This window comes from Vanessa tameamea, chromosome 6, assembly GCF_037043105.1.
Source record: "Vanessa tameamea isolate UH-Manoa-2023 chromosome 6, ilVanTame1 primary haplotype, whole genome shotgun sequence".
NCBI classification, from domain to species: domain Eukaryota; kingdom Metazoa; phylum Arthropoda; class Insecta; order Lepidoptera; family Nymphalidae; genus Vanessa; species Vanessa tameamea.
This window is the reverse complement of record NC_087314.1, coordinates 9,619,312-9,631,934: the sequence shown is the minus strand read 5'-3', so window position 1 is coordinate 9,631,934 and position 12,623 is coordinate 9,619,312. Positions and strand designations below refer to the sequence as shown.

Genomic DNA, 12,623 nt, shown 5'->3' with positions numbered 1-12,623 from the left:
TATTATTTCCAAACCAGTTGCCACCATTTCCGAAAATACAAATTCTGGGAACAGAGATTTATAAAAGATTTAGAAATATTTAATAGCAATAGTAATCTTAGATACACTTGCTGACGTCGTTTAAGTGTTTCACACGCCACCTTAAGCACTCAAGGTAAATGTTGGGTATTGTGTGGACGTAACGGTACACCACAAGTGACATGTGTAATAAGATAAAGTAACTCCCGGTGTGGCGTGCCCTGCTGGAACAAAGGTCTTCCGAGTTCCCGACGCTTCGAACAATGCCGTACATAACACCGTCCTCCCACTTCATCCGATCCCCTCTTTATGCTACACATTATAAAAGTTTAATATCGAAATGTTGTTCGTGAACCCCTGTACACTTCAATGTATAGTATACATCCGGAAGTACTTTTATGTAATATGCGTATAATAAAGTTTCAGCGGTTTTATATTTAAAATATACTTTGAAAGAACAATCGCTGTGACGGAATATGTTACGAAAAATGTTTGAATAACTTGTTATTTATTTTTTTAATGTGTACACTACATAACACTTTATCCAGTGGAAGAGATTGATGTTTTTGCAATGAGACCTTTTGTACCATTCTTGATCTGTACTGTATTTTCTATACTTCGGTGATACTATTTTTTCAAGAATTTTTCTTTTTCTGATTCAGAATTTCGTCAGTTTGTTTCTGTATTATTGTAATATGTATAGAATTCACGTATCGTTACGTATCATTTGATGTATATGTAGCTATAAATAAATAAATATTCCTTACATAACCAATGTTCCGCTATACTCGGGAACTAATATGTTGTCTCTTGTGTCTGTTGTTACACTGGCTGACTGGCCCACCAAAACGTAACAAAACAATACTAAATTTTGTTATTTAGCGGCAGAACATGTAAAATTGGGTGGTGGTGCCTACCCTGATGAAGCCCTAAGTAAAATTGTATGGAATAAATCGCTTGTAAATGATAAGGCCGTCATTTGTGCTGTACATATTTTTATATATTGTATATATTTTTTCTTGTTATGAATAAAAACTTTTTAAAATCTATCATATAACCAAAAAATATTACTGTTCAAAGTAATGTTGACATGAGAATTATTTACGCATTTCTAAATAAGCAAACTATAGTATTCAAAAAAATAATTAATGGCAGTTATATAAAATGAAATTGGAAAATTTTATTAAATTTATTTCCTTTACAAATTTTCTACCACATAATAAAAATCTTTTAGCTGAAATATCAGAATAAATATCACTCAGTATTTTACTATAATTTTAAAACTCATGTATTATACATACTCTTTGTTGTCACCAATGCAACTTATATATACCTATGTACTGGTACGTGTGTACATAATAAAGACAAGTATATAGAATAGGCGGTGTTATCGCTAAGATAGTGATCTGACAATATTTATTACTTTATAAAGTAATAGTTGTCAGTTGTTTAGTTATAAAAACCTTCAACCTTACTTAATACAAAATTCCATCAATTTCGGTTTGGTTTGGTCGTGAAAGCGTAACAGACAGACAGTTACTTTCCTACTTACTTCTTTATTGTTCTAATGTTATTTTTCTTCTATTTAAATATCAATAGAATAATAATTAATTACACGGTAAGTTATACAACCACTATTTTTTTTTATTGTTATGGCTTCAGATTGATCTCATCAACACCTACCTTAAACTTTTAAATTTTGCAAAGAAAATCTTTGTCATACCTGAAAAATAATAATAATGATCAGCGAAAAAGAGTTTAACATATGTTCATGGGTTTAGAAAAAAAGTCTTAAACACGAAAGGCATATATTAAACAGTTCGCAGCTTATCTTGAACGTTAAACGTCGAGGCGTTTTGCAATATCGAGCCTATCTTTCTACTAATGGCCTACATGTGAAAGGTGAATGGCTTCATCGTACGGTGGACGAGGATCGATGAGGTAGTATCGGGTTTTATTATACTTTCCATTAAAAGTTTTGTATTTATAGCGCCATTTTACTAATCAAGAAACAAAATGATTTGACCCATTTTAGGTGTAACAGATCGCCCAATATATTTAACGTATTGAAATACATTAAAAAAAAAATGAGATAAAAAATATTTAAGTAATTATTAATTAATTTAATGTACTAATAACAAATATTGTATTAACTACTTATGGTGCAGTATAAACATTATAGTTTTTGCTTTTACTTATACCTACTGTAAGTCAATGTCATGATCATTGATTTTTATTTTTGCATCTATCTCTGCATTTCATCTAGAACAGTACCCACTTATCGCATATTCAGAACTAGGAATACAAAGTATTGCTGTATTTTGGGTTGATTAAAGTCGACTATACTCTTAGTTATAAGTATTAAAACGGAAATATTTAGATAAAAAAAATTAAGGGTGGTATTCAACTCGTTATATATTAACGTGAAGACCATAAAATCCACTTAAAGACCGGCTGTCATAAGTTTTGTTTGCTGATTGCTGATTCTTACATTTTTTTTAAAGTCATTACGGGCACTAAGTACATATAAGTGTTCCTATCAGAATCAATTAAGTGAAAAATTGTAATTAAGTGATAAAAATGACGATTTTTTGACGTTACTATCTAAATAACCATTTAAGATGTGTTTATGAAATTTGGAGCACATTTGACACGTTTATGTGAAATCGTTTTTCGATTATGAGGGAGGTCAAAAGTTGCTCCAAATGGTTCGTGTAATATTACACACGGTGCTGCTCCCCAGTTCTGTTAATTGAACTTGGCTTGACACGTTACCGCGTGTCTAGATTTCTTAGTGCCAATATATTAGAACAATTGTAACATATTTTACTTGTCTTACTTGGGTGTAGAGCTTTGTGCAGGCCCGCACAAGGATTTGCTAATGATTTGCTAAATACCCCCAAAGTTCCGATAACAACTTCACCTATATTCAAAACGCAATTTTTAAAGAAAGCTTACTCAAGACCAATTTTATCAGTTCAATGTCAAAGTTGTTTATTTTTCGGTGCGGTTGGAATAGGTTATATAGGCTTCAGTGCACATAAATGACAGTAGAAAATAATGTTTATTCATTTTACAATACGCCGACGGGTCACTAAAATGCGAGTAGCCCATGCTTGTCCATTACCATGAAGCATGTCAATGTAATTAATGGACGGTCTATTAATGAACGGATACCACGTGTCGCTATAGACTGCCCGATCCAAAATAAATTCACTGTTAATACTGAATGCTGTGTGCACTGCTATATTTTAGCCAAATACCCAGTTGCCGAATGCATACAATTATTTTTTCCCGATAAACTTTATTTAGTTATAGTGATCGATTTAAATGAGTTTTTAAGAAGAGTACCACTTTCTACAACTCTTTAAAACTTAAATGTCCTATGGTAAATGAAAAAATGTGAAGTAAATTAATAGTCTCTAAATGTCCCACTGCTGGGCTCCACTTCGTTCAAGGTGAAAGTTTTGGAGCTTATTGCACCAAGCTTCTCTCTAATGCGAATTTGTGCAACACATGTGACGGATTTCCATGCGTCACAAGTAGGTTTTTTTATAATATTTTCCTTTATCACCCAGCCCGAGACAAATAATAAACGCAAATTAAGCACATGAAAACTCAGTGGTATTGGCCTGGGTTGAAATCTGCAATTTTCAGTTAAGATTCACGTGCTGTAGCCTCTCGGTCATCTTCGCATAAGGCTTCTTTCTATGCGTTGAATTCATTTTGCAGTCAATATAAAACACCTAAAGCATAAGATTCTTTAAAATAGTGACATTAGGTAACAATTTGCATAGTCGATCGTTATTGTCATACCGCGCAGAATAAAAAGCTCTTACCAGTACATATCATAAATTATGGTCAATTCATTATGGTATTATCAAAACAGCAGTTACTCATAAGCTTCCTCCACTTGATTGGGACTGTATCGCATCACACAAATAGTGGTATATACCTACTACATATATGAAAAGATGGCAACGCTACTCTGCTGTGTCCCAAAAAAGCGCTTACTGCGGCCGAAGACAAGAATTTTAATAAAATATTATAATAATATTTCTTCGTTTCACGCAAGTTACGTGTATCTAATTTTAAAAACGTATGTAATGTGTATTAAAAACGCTATGCAAGCATATCTTAAGCCATATGTAGTCAGCGAGTAAATACAATGGCATATTTACAATGCGGCATTAGTGTGTCATAACATTAGAGATCGTAGATGATCATTTGATTGAATGGTAAGGATAGGTTTGGCGATCGGTATTCGTGGTTCAGTGCATCTGGCACCTGAGACCCAACGAAGCTCCGCCTAATGGCCTGTCGCGCGTCCATCAGCGCCGGTGATTGATCGACACGCCCCGCGACATGTGTACATAGCCTACATCGCTTATATCTCTGTAATAAATCACGCATTTGAACTCGATAAAAGCAATATACGCTATCGGAAGGTACCACTTCATTACGCTGAAACAAAGTATTATATTAGGTATACCGAGAGATTTTTTTTCTAGAATTTCGTTTTTGTGGCAATGTCGCTGTGCAATCAATCTTTGCTGGCCTAAATAAATCTGGTTTAATGCTTAAAATTATACTACATTGGCACATTTTCTTTTCTTTTCATACCATTTTTTCAAACATATCGGTTTACGAAAAACATTTTGTACGAAGCAGTTTGCTAGTAATCTTTAAATCCATAACCTAGTCATCACAAAACAACAATGCCGTTAATAGCAATATTACAAAAAGGTTAGGAATAACAGGGCTCAGGGTTGTTCGAGTGGAAGTGATTAATAATTTTCTTAACATTCCCCTCGTCCGTCATCTCGAATCTTTTCAATAGCACAAAACATTTAGCCTATTTAGCGAACAAGCAGTTCGACCATAAAAATATTGGCACAAACTTCCAAGAAACAGTCTTCTTTATTACCCATTAATGTGTGAGTTTTCTTACAGAAGCTTTTTCGCAAAATACATATATTAAATGGTTTATTTATTGATCAATCGAAACTTTATCATGGCCAATATTTGAGAATGAATTTGATATAATGGGAGTGCAAAGGATACTGTATGATCTAAACATCATTTAAACAAGATGGCATGCATACGACAGACCGCAGCTATGAACCCACCTATTCTCTCCAGAACAAAGACCCTCTGATCTAATCAACGCAACAATACCTCGGATAGCTGGAAAATAAAGCCAGCGGCACTCTTGCCTACATAGCCGATTTAAATTACGAACAATATTACACGGCGCGGATACAAACGAGTCCATTGTAGACCGTGTGCGCCCGACAGCTGTTTTAGATAACGTGTGACCTCTCCAGAATAAAGCGCACCATGAACAATTAAAACAACAATGACATCGGGCATGCGTACTTATCAACAACAATTTAGGTGACATGGCAAAATTTAGGTGCAATGAAAATAGTATAGAAGAGTAGAACCACCAAAGACGAAAAGTACTGCCCTATTATTTTTTCATAAGTTATATAAGACCAGCGATCACCACTACCCATAGACATTTACAGTACTATAAGAAATATTTATCACTCCTCATATCACCAATGCCGCACCAAACTTGGGAACTAGGATGTTTTGTCCCTTGTCCTTGTAGTTACACTGGTTTACTTACCCTTTTAACCGAAACACAACAATACTAAGTATTTGTTATTTGGCGGTAGAGTATGTTATGAGAGTTACAAGTCCTATCATCAAGTTAATAATATCCTCCAGTATTCCAATGAGATTTACTATATAATGCACATGTAACATTCATAAAACAATACCATTCCACTTAACTATTTATACCGACTTTAGTTCTAAAGTTTCGACACCAATTCTAGTGACACGCAAATTTTTTCATGTTGCTTGAGGCATATCATCGATTATTTTAGATTATTACCAATAATGTAACGTCAATTCAAGGTCAAAACTATTTATTTATCATTATTTCTCCTGTCATTGGAATTCACAATACATTATATTGTCTCAAATGCAAACTATACTTTTTTTATAACAAATTGACAAAATACCACAACCTCAGATAACACTGCTGAATTCCCTCAATAGTCAGCACTATCCAATAACGTGATATAACATTTCAATAAATACCAAAATATAATCATCACAAGCAAAAAAACGAAAAAACATACCGAAAAAAGAAATCTCTTTTGATTAATTATAATATATGTTAAAATCAAATATACGTGTATTATAGTAGTGATACAAGAGCCTGTGACATAATTTATTTTGGAATTTTTAATTATTTCCGCTAAAGCTCCATAAAGTAGAAAATAATTGAAAATTATTTTAACCATAGATATAATTCAAATAAATGTTATCCGGGCAAATGAAATTCGTAATATTGAAATACGAATAGGAAAATGGATAAGTAGTCTTCAACAAATACAAAGAAATAGGTATTATATCCTTTTATTTATTCGCTTCAATGGCTTTGATCTTCGACCCTTTGAAAAATGCCAGTCAAGATTTGCAGAATACGCTTAAGTAAACGGTTTTGGTTGAAGTCTTTCTCACTCAGAGTACCTACTATAGAATTTACAATTCTTGATATTTTATCGTTAAACTTTTTATATGACAGTTGATTAGTATCAATCCTTTATTTCTATTCCAGAATCTGAAATATATACAGAACGTTTATTATGAGAGAATGAAAATATTTTGTTGTCTTATATATAAATAAACAGCTAACTCATACAACATACGCGCAAGATAAATCAGATACAAAGTGAAACGTACTGCATTGCTTACACAAATGCTTTTATAAAATAAATTATAGTGGACATCATTATAGTGTATTTTGACTAATAATAATTTTCTGTCCAAAATATATATATTTGTGTTGTGCACGAATCATATGGTTTGGTGTGCATGTATGCTAAACGAAACACAAGATATGATAAAACATTATTGTTTTATGATATCTATCTCATAATTCATCAAAGAATAACTAAAATCTAGACAATTAACCATCCGCATTAAGCAAATAACGAAAACCATTTTGTAAATTGTTTTTATATTCTTACTGTTTTTTTTATTATTACATTATAGCGCGAGGCTCATTTTATGTTATATTATCTTTGTGTGCAAGAAACCACTGCTGTATTGACACTGGGATCCACTACTAGGTGTGTATATCATGCTAACCGTACCGCACATGTGTGGCACCGGCACCACGTGAGCTGCGAAATTCGAATAAAAAGGCAGATATTATAGTGCAGTAGAACAATATGATCATAAGTGGGTCGACATTCATAATGTCATCATTGAGCAGAAATGTGATTATTCTGACCTACAACTCAATGAAAAGATTAAGTAAAGAAAGTAAGACATCCTTTCGGAACATCTAGTTTTAAAATAACTGTAAGGCACAGGTGGTTCCATGTTCTTGTTCTTTTATTTATAATACATTTTTTAAATGCGTAAAATGCTTGATCGTTGTACAAATAATGTACACAAAATTGTAGCACGGTTGTTATGCTATTTATATACATATATACAACTCACACGCAGTTTTTTAAGCATATAATATTATATATTACGGTTCGGCGTCAGTAGGACTACCACCATGTACGCCAAGTTAATCATTGCACGATATACTAATGCAGTATAATGCAAGCATTATCACTTTACAAAAAGAAACTTGAAGATTATTTAACTTTACACCCGAGAAAGCCAAGACGCATTGGGGATCTGGTGAAGAGAGCATAAGTGCCAACTTTTAAGGAGATTCTGGACTACAACCTAAAAAATTGCGACCCATAATACCATCCCGACCGGCTGTGTGAGTCTAGGCTGGTCTTTCTAGTATAGAAAAACCGATAATACCAAGGAAGACAATTGGAACAGATTCTGAGTCAAAGTAAAAGTAGTCGTCGTAGAGTCAAATGCAAACTTGTATTTTCAAATGAATGAAAAAAAATATAAATTATGTCTTAATTAATCTTAAAATGTAGCTAAACTATGATGCCGTTTGACAAAAAAAAAACTTTATAGACAACATACAACAAATGCAAGAACAGCACGTCTGTCAGCACGAGATACATTAAAAATAAAGAGCCTAAATCATTAAATATTTTATACGGTGTAATTATATACCATAATTAAAAAAAATATATATATCTTATAGTTATTAAAGTTTTCACAAAAATTTACATTCAAATTTTCTCTGACCGTACGTACACTAATTAGTATGCTACACAGTTAACGCTGCATTGCTGATAAGCATGAGATAATACGACAGATACCGTGTGGCAATTATGTTTGGCCATACGTTGATAACATTAACAATTCTTCTCTCGGATACCATAACCATACACGCTTTACAGTGATCTGTTATAGCTTCAAACATTTTATAGCTATCATGACATAAATAATGTATTGCAGTTTTAAATTAAGTATTCTTCATAATATATTCATAATATTTTAATAGTCAATAAAGCCATACGGAAAATCTCGTAAATATGTACATGGCACATATCTAACGAACGCAGAAATTGTTAAAAATATAAATTCATTTATTTAGCACTGCACGGTCTTGTCGTTTCAAGTTTTGACTTTATGAATCGACTGAGTACCTTATGTAACTGCCATGATCTAGTGTGATTGATTATAGTAAGTCCAGTTTCGTCAGTTAGAATGATTTTGTTGCAAAGTGTTTATTTAGAACTCGCTGGCGGTTATTTTTTATACCTACATATATTTTACGATCATGATAATTACGAAAAAATAATATTAAATAAATAAAATAATAGGTACAAATACAGCAGGGGTCTATTTACTATTATATGTACTGACAGTGAATTCGTATCTGAAAAGCGAAATACAACGAATATATCGGCAACTATAGATAAGACTCTTGAATCTCTGCGAACTACTAAGTGACATCGCAGGTAATAAATCACTTGTTATTTACATCGATTATATTTTATCACTTACAAACTTGTAAAAGTAGTAAGTAAGATGCTAAATGGGGATTTACGCGATCGAAGCGAGTAAAGAAAAAACAATTTCGTGGATATATTGTGTTGCGTGAATAGATATTGTTAGTTTAGGTTAGGGCCAAGGTACCTCTAACTAAAATTAGCTACTCTGCCTTGTGTTTTGTGCGCCATGGGTCCAATAGGAAGGGTAGAAAATTAAAGAAAAAATACATTTAGAGATTTTAAGTGAAGCTTAAAAATGCTTCCATTCAAAAGATTTTGACGATTTGAAAGTGACGCAAGATCCCAGCGAATTTAGAAAATGCCAAAAATTCGACATATTGAATAAGTCGTGTGTGTCACAGATTTTATAAAAATGATTCAGCAACAAAATGCTTAGAAGTATAAAAAAAGTTAATATTGTTGTCATTACATTAAAACGAAATACCTTGAGAAAAGTAATTAAAATTCATCAAATTAAAAATAATATACGAAAATTTGTGTTTTTTTTATGTGATAGGTGGCAAACGAGCAGGAGGCTCACCTGACGTAAAGTGACTACCACCGCCCATGGACATCTGCAACACCGGGGAGTGTACAAATACTATCGATTATTTTTACTATTCTGATGGACTATCTATATTGTGAAAGTACCCATCAGGATGCAAAGATCTGAGATCTGAGTTTCTGCTTGTAACTTTTTTGTACCTTTATATTCAGTAAGTTTTTTCTTTGAATTACGTAATCGTGAATTTATTTACTACCTTGTCGCAAAGCTACGGTCCAGCTTATGTCGTATAAATAAGGCTTAATTTACAATACATTATACACTGTGTTCAGACCGTGTTTGTGTATGGGTGAGTAAGCGAAAGTGTCTGCAATTGAAACATTTATACACATCGATTAGCGTCCCTGAGATCGCCGTGTGAGATGTTTGTGTCCGAATATATTTCAATGACGTCGGAATTTTTTAAATCGGCAAATTTGAGACTGAAGTTTAAATTAAACTAATTTTGTTACTTATATATTAACGCCACCGCAGCAAAAGAAAAAGCCTGCGAATGCACCAATATAGGTTAGGTTGAGTAAGGATTTATTTATTTATTATATATATAAAAGTGTAATAAATAAATCTAAAAAATCTAACCTAACCTAAATTGGCGGAAGTTTTTGCTGTCATGGGTTGATCCGTAAGTACACTGATTTCAAACACTTAAAACATATTCTACTTAACCATCAAATCAGATTTTATTATTATTTTTGTAGTTTATTTACAGTTGTTAGTTTATAGATGGCAGAATCTAATGCAGTTATTTTTCTTCGCAGAGCAAGATATTAATTATCACAAGCCTCTAAAACTTAGAGCTGCAAATTCAAATTCAGGCCCATCTTAATGCAAGACAATGAGACTTGTTTTAAATTTGAGGGCACAGTATAAGAAAAAGTGAGCATATAGAAAATCCTGCTCAAAATAATATTAAAAAATTTGTGACATCTTGATGATAACTTAATGCATTAATATATGAAACAGTTTTATGTATGTATACATTAAATATCATACTAGTCAATGAAAATGAAAATATAAATAGTCCAATTACCCATAGTTTAGTATTTATCATATTAACAATATGTGGTAATGACAAAGTTGTAAGATTTCATCAATAAGAAACAGAGATGCACCATAGTTTATATAATAAAGTGACTATTATACTAAAAACTTAAAAGTTTTGTTTAAAATTTATCTTATACTTGTCAGAGATGTGTACACTGTTCGTATATTGCTAGGGATCTGGAGTTGAACAATATAATCAATTTAATTTGCCAAAATCAAAGTGACTTTGCCATACAATTATAATAGGTTTGTTATTTTATTAAAAAACATTTTCAATTATATATACATAATGAATAATTGGATATTTTATTTTGAATTATCCGATTGATTTGGACAGTGTCTGTTATGAACATTAGATTATTTAGTAATTGTAAAAGAGAAAATTAACAGGTAACAATTAGGCCTATTTGGTATTAAGAATAATCCAAGAAAAAAGGAGTAGGCCCTACAAAAACAATTAGCTACTAACGATAAGTATAACACTATGAAAAAAATATATTTACTAGATTCAGATAGTTTCAGATAGGGCTCCATTACATCACTGATATATGTTTATTTTAACTCGACAAATATATTACTATAATCAATAATATATCACAATAATTTTAACATACCCTCTTACTTACCTACACCAAGAGCAATTGATGAATTTCTTTTAATTAAAAATATTTAAAAAAAAGCTATTTACATATGTAGTTACATAACTATAATATAAACTTATATCAGATTTAATTTGAATCCATCAGATCTTTCAAGCATGATTAAGCAACAAACAAACAAACATTTATAATCGTGACTTCATTCAATACTTTGTTTATTTCAAATTAGGTGAGACAAGTAGTTTTATGTCCAACTCTTGGAAACCCTTTGATTTTTCAGTATATTTAACATTATTATAGTATTTTTAATATTATTTTAGTATTTTGCCAGAATATATGATATCTGTCAACAATAATGTTAAAAATTATAAAAATTTTGAAAAAATAACTTATACTGCAGACCAAACAACTGCTTTCTTATTAAATTCTTATTTGTATTGTAGTTTAATTTAGTTATCTTTAAAAATAAATAATTAATGTTTTCAGCAATCACTTCTATTATTTTGATACTAAAAATTCAAAAAATACTATATCTTCTCAAAATTAACTATAAAATATTCTGTTCTGTAATCTAAACAAATACATCCCTAATTATGTATGAGTAAGAAAATTGGTACAACCCTTAAACTGATTATGTTATCATAGTAATGATTTTCCTCAAATTTAGTCATTTTCCTGATCTACAGAATTAAAACAGCACACATTATGATTTTTAGATTTCTTAGTTCGATTTCATATAGCATTTTTAATGTTTCTGCAAAATATTTTTAGCAGTAGTATAAATGATATTACATATTAGGTTGTAAATATAAACAAAATGAACTATACATAGATCAATGAAAGTTATCACAAACTTTAAACACAATAAAGATATTGATGAGGTTATGTATAAAATGTTTACTTAAATTATATTAACTAATTATGAACTATGCTATATTTAATGTCTAAAATATCTGGTACCTTTTGATGACTCCTCTGGACGTCAAATATTTTCGAAATTTAAAGTCACACTCGACAAACGCGAATCCAAAACTTAAAACAACTTTTCACGCACAGCATAGTCACACAAATCAGTCATAGGTTACAACTTCTTAACATTTAGCGTAGTTTTATGTTATCAAAACAAACCACTGTAATACACAATCACTGTCGTATCTTTTACTATCATATTTTCCTTTCGTTTACCTCTGACTGTGACTGACCACTCACCACAGTTGATATACAAATACAAAATTCAAAAATGTTACCTAGATTAAATTTTTATTTCGAATGTTGATGTTAAATTCATTACCAAAGAATTCAATAACATAAAAAATGAAAATTATAGTATTATTTCATGATTATAATTAGATAATTACTATTATTTTAGAAATATTATCTTTCATAAAGTAAAATTAGAGAAAATATATTACTTATCATAATTATCTTACAATAATGTGAAAAAAAGAT

The 12,623-nt window shown here is 31.2% G+C and overlaps 1 protein-coding gene across 1 annotated transcript in view; it reads right to left on the bottom strand.

The window, feature by feature from the left end:
• The window catches only part of LOC113393495 (bifunctional heparan sulfate N-deacetylase/N-sulfotransferase), a 117,741-nt gene extending 105,365 nt beyond the window's left edge, over positions 1 to 12,376 (bottom strand). Inside the window, exon 1 of the mRNA XM_026630397.2 lies at positions 12,135 to 12,376. The gene's annotated coding sequence lies outside the window, so the exon portion shown is untranslated. The remainder of the gene's footprint in view (positions 1 to 12,134) is intronic.
• Between the last annotated feature and the right edge of the window lie 247 nt (positions 12,377 to 12,623).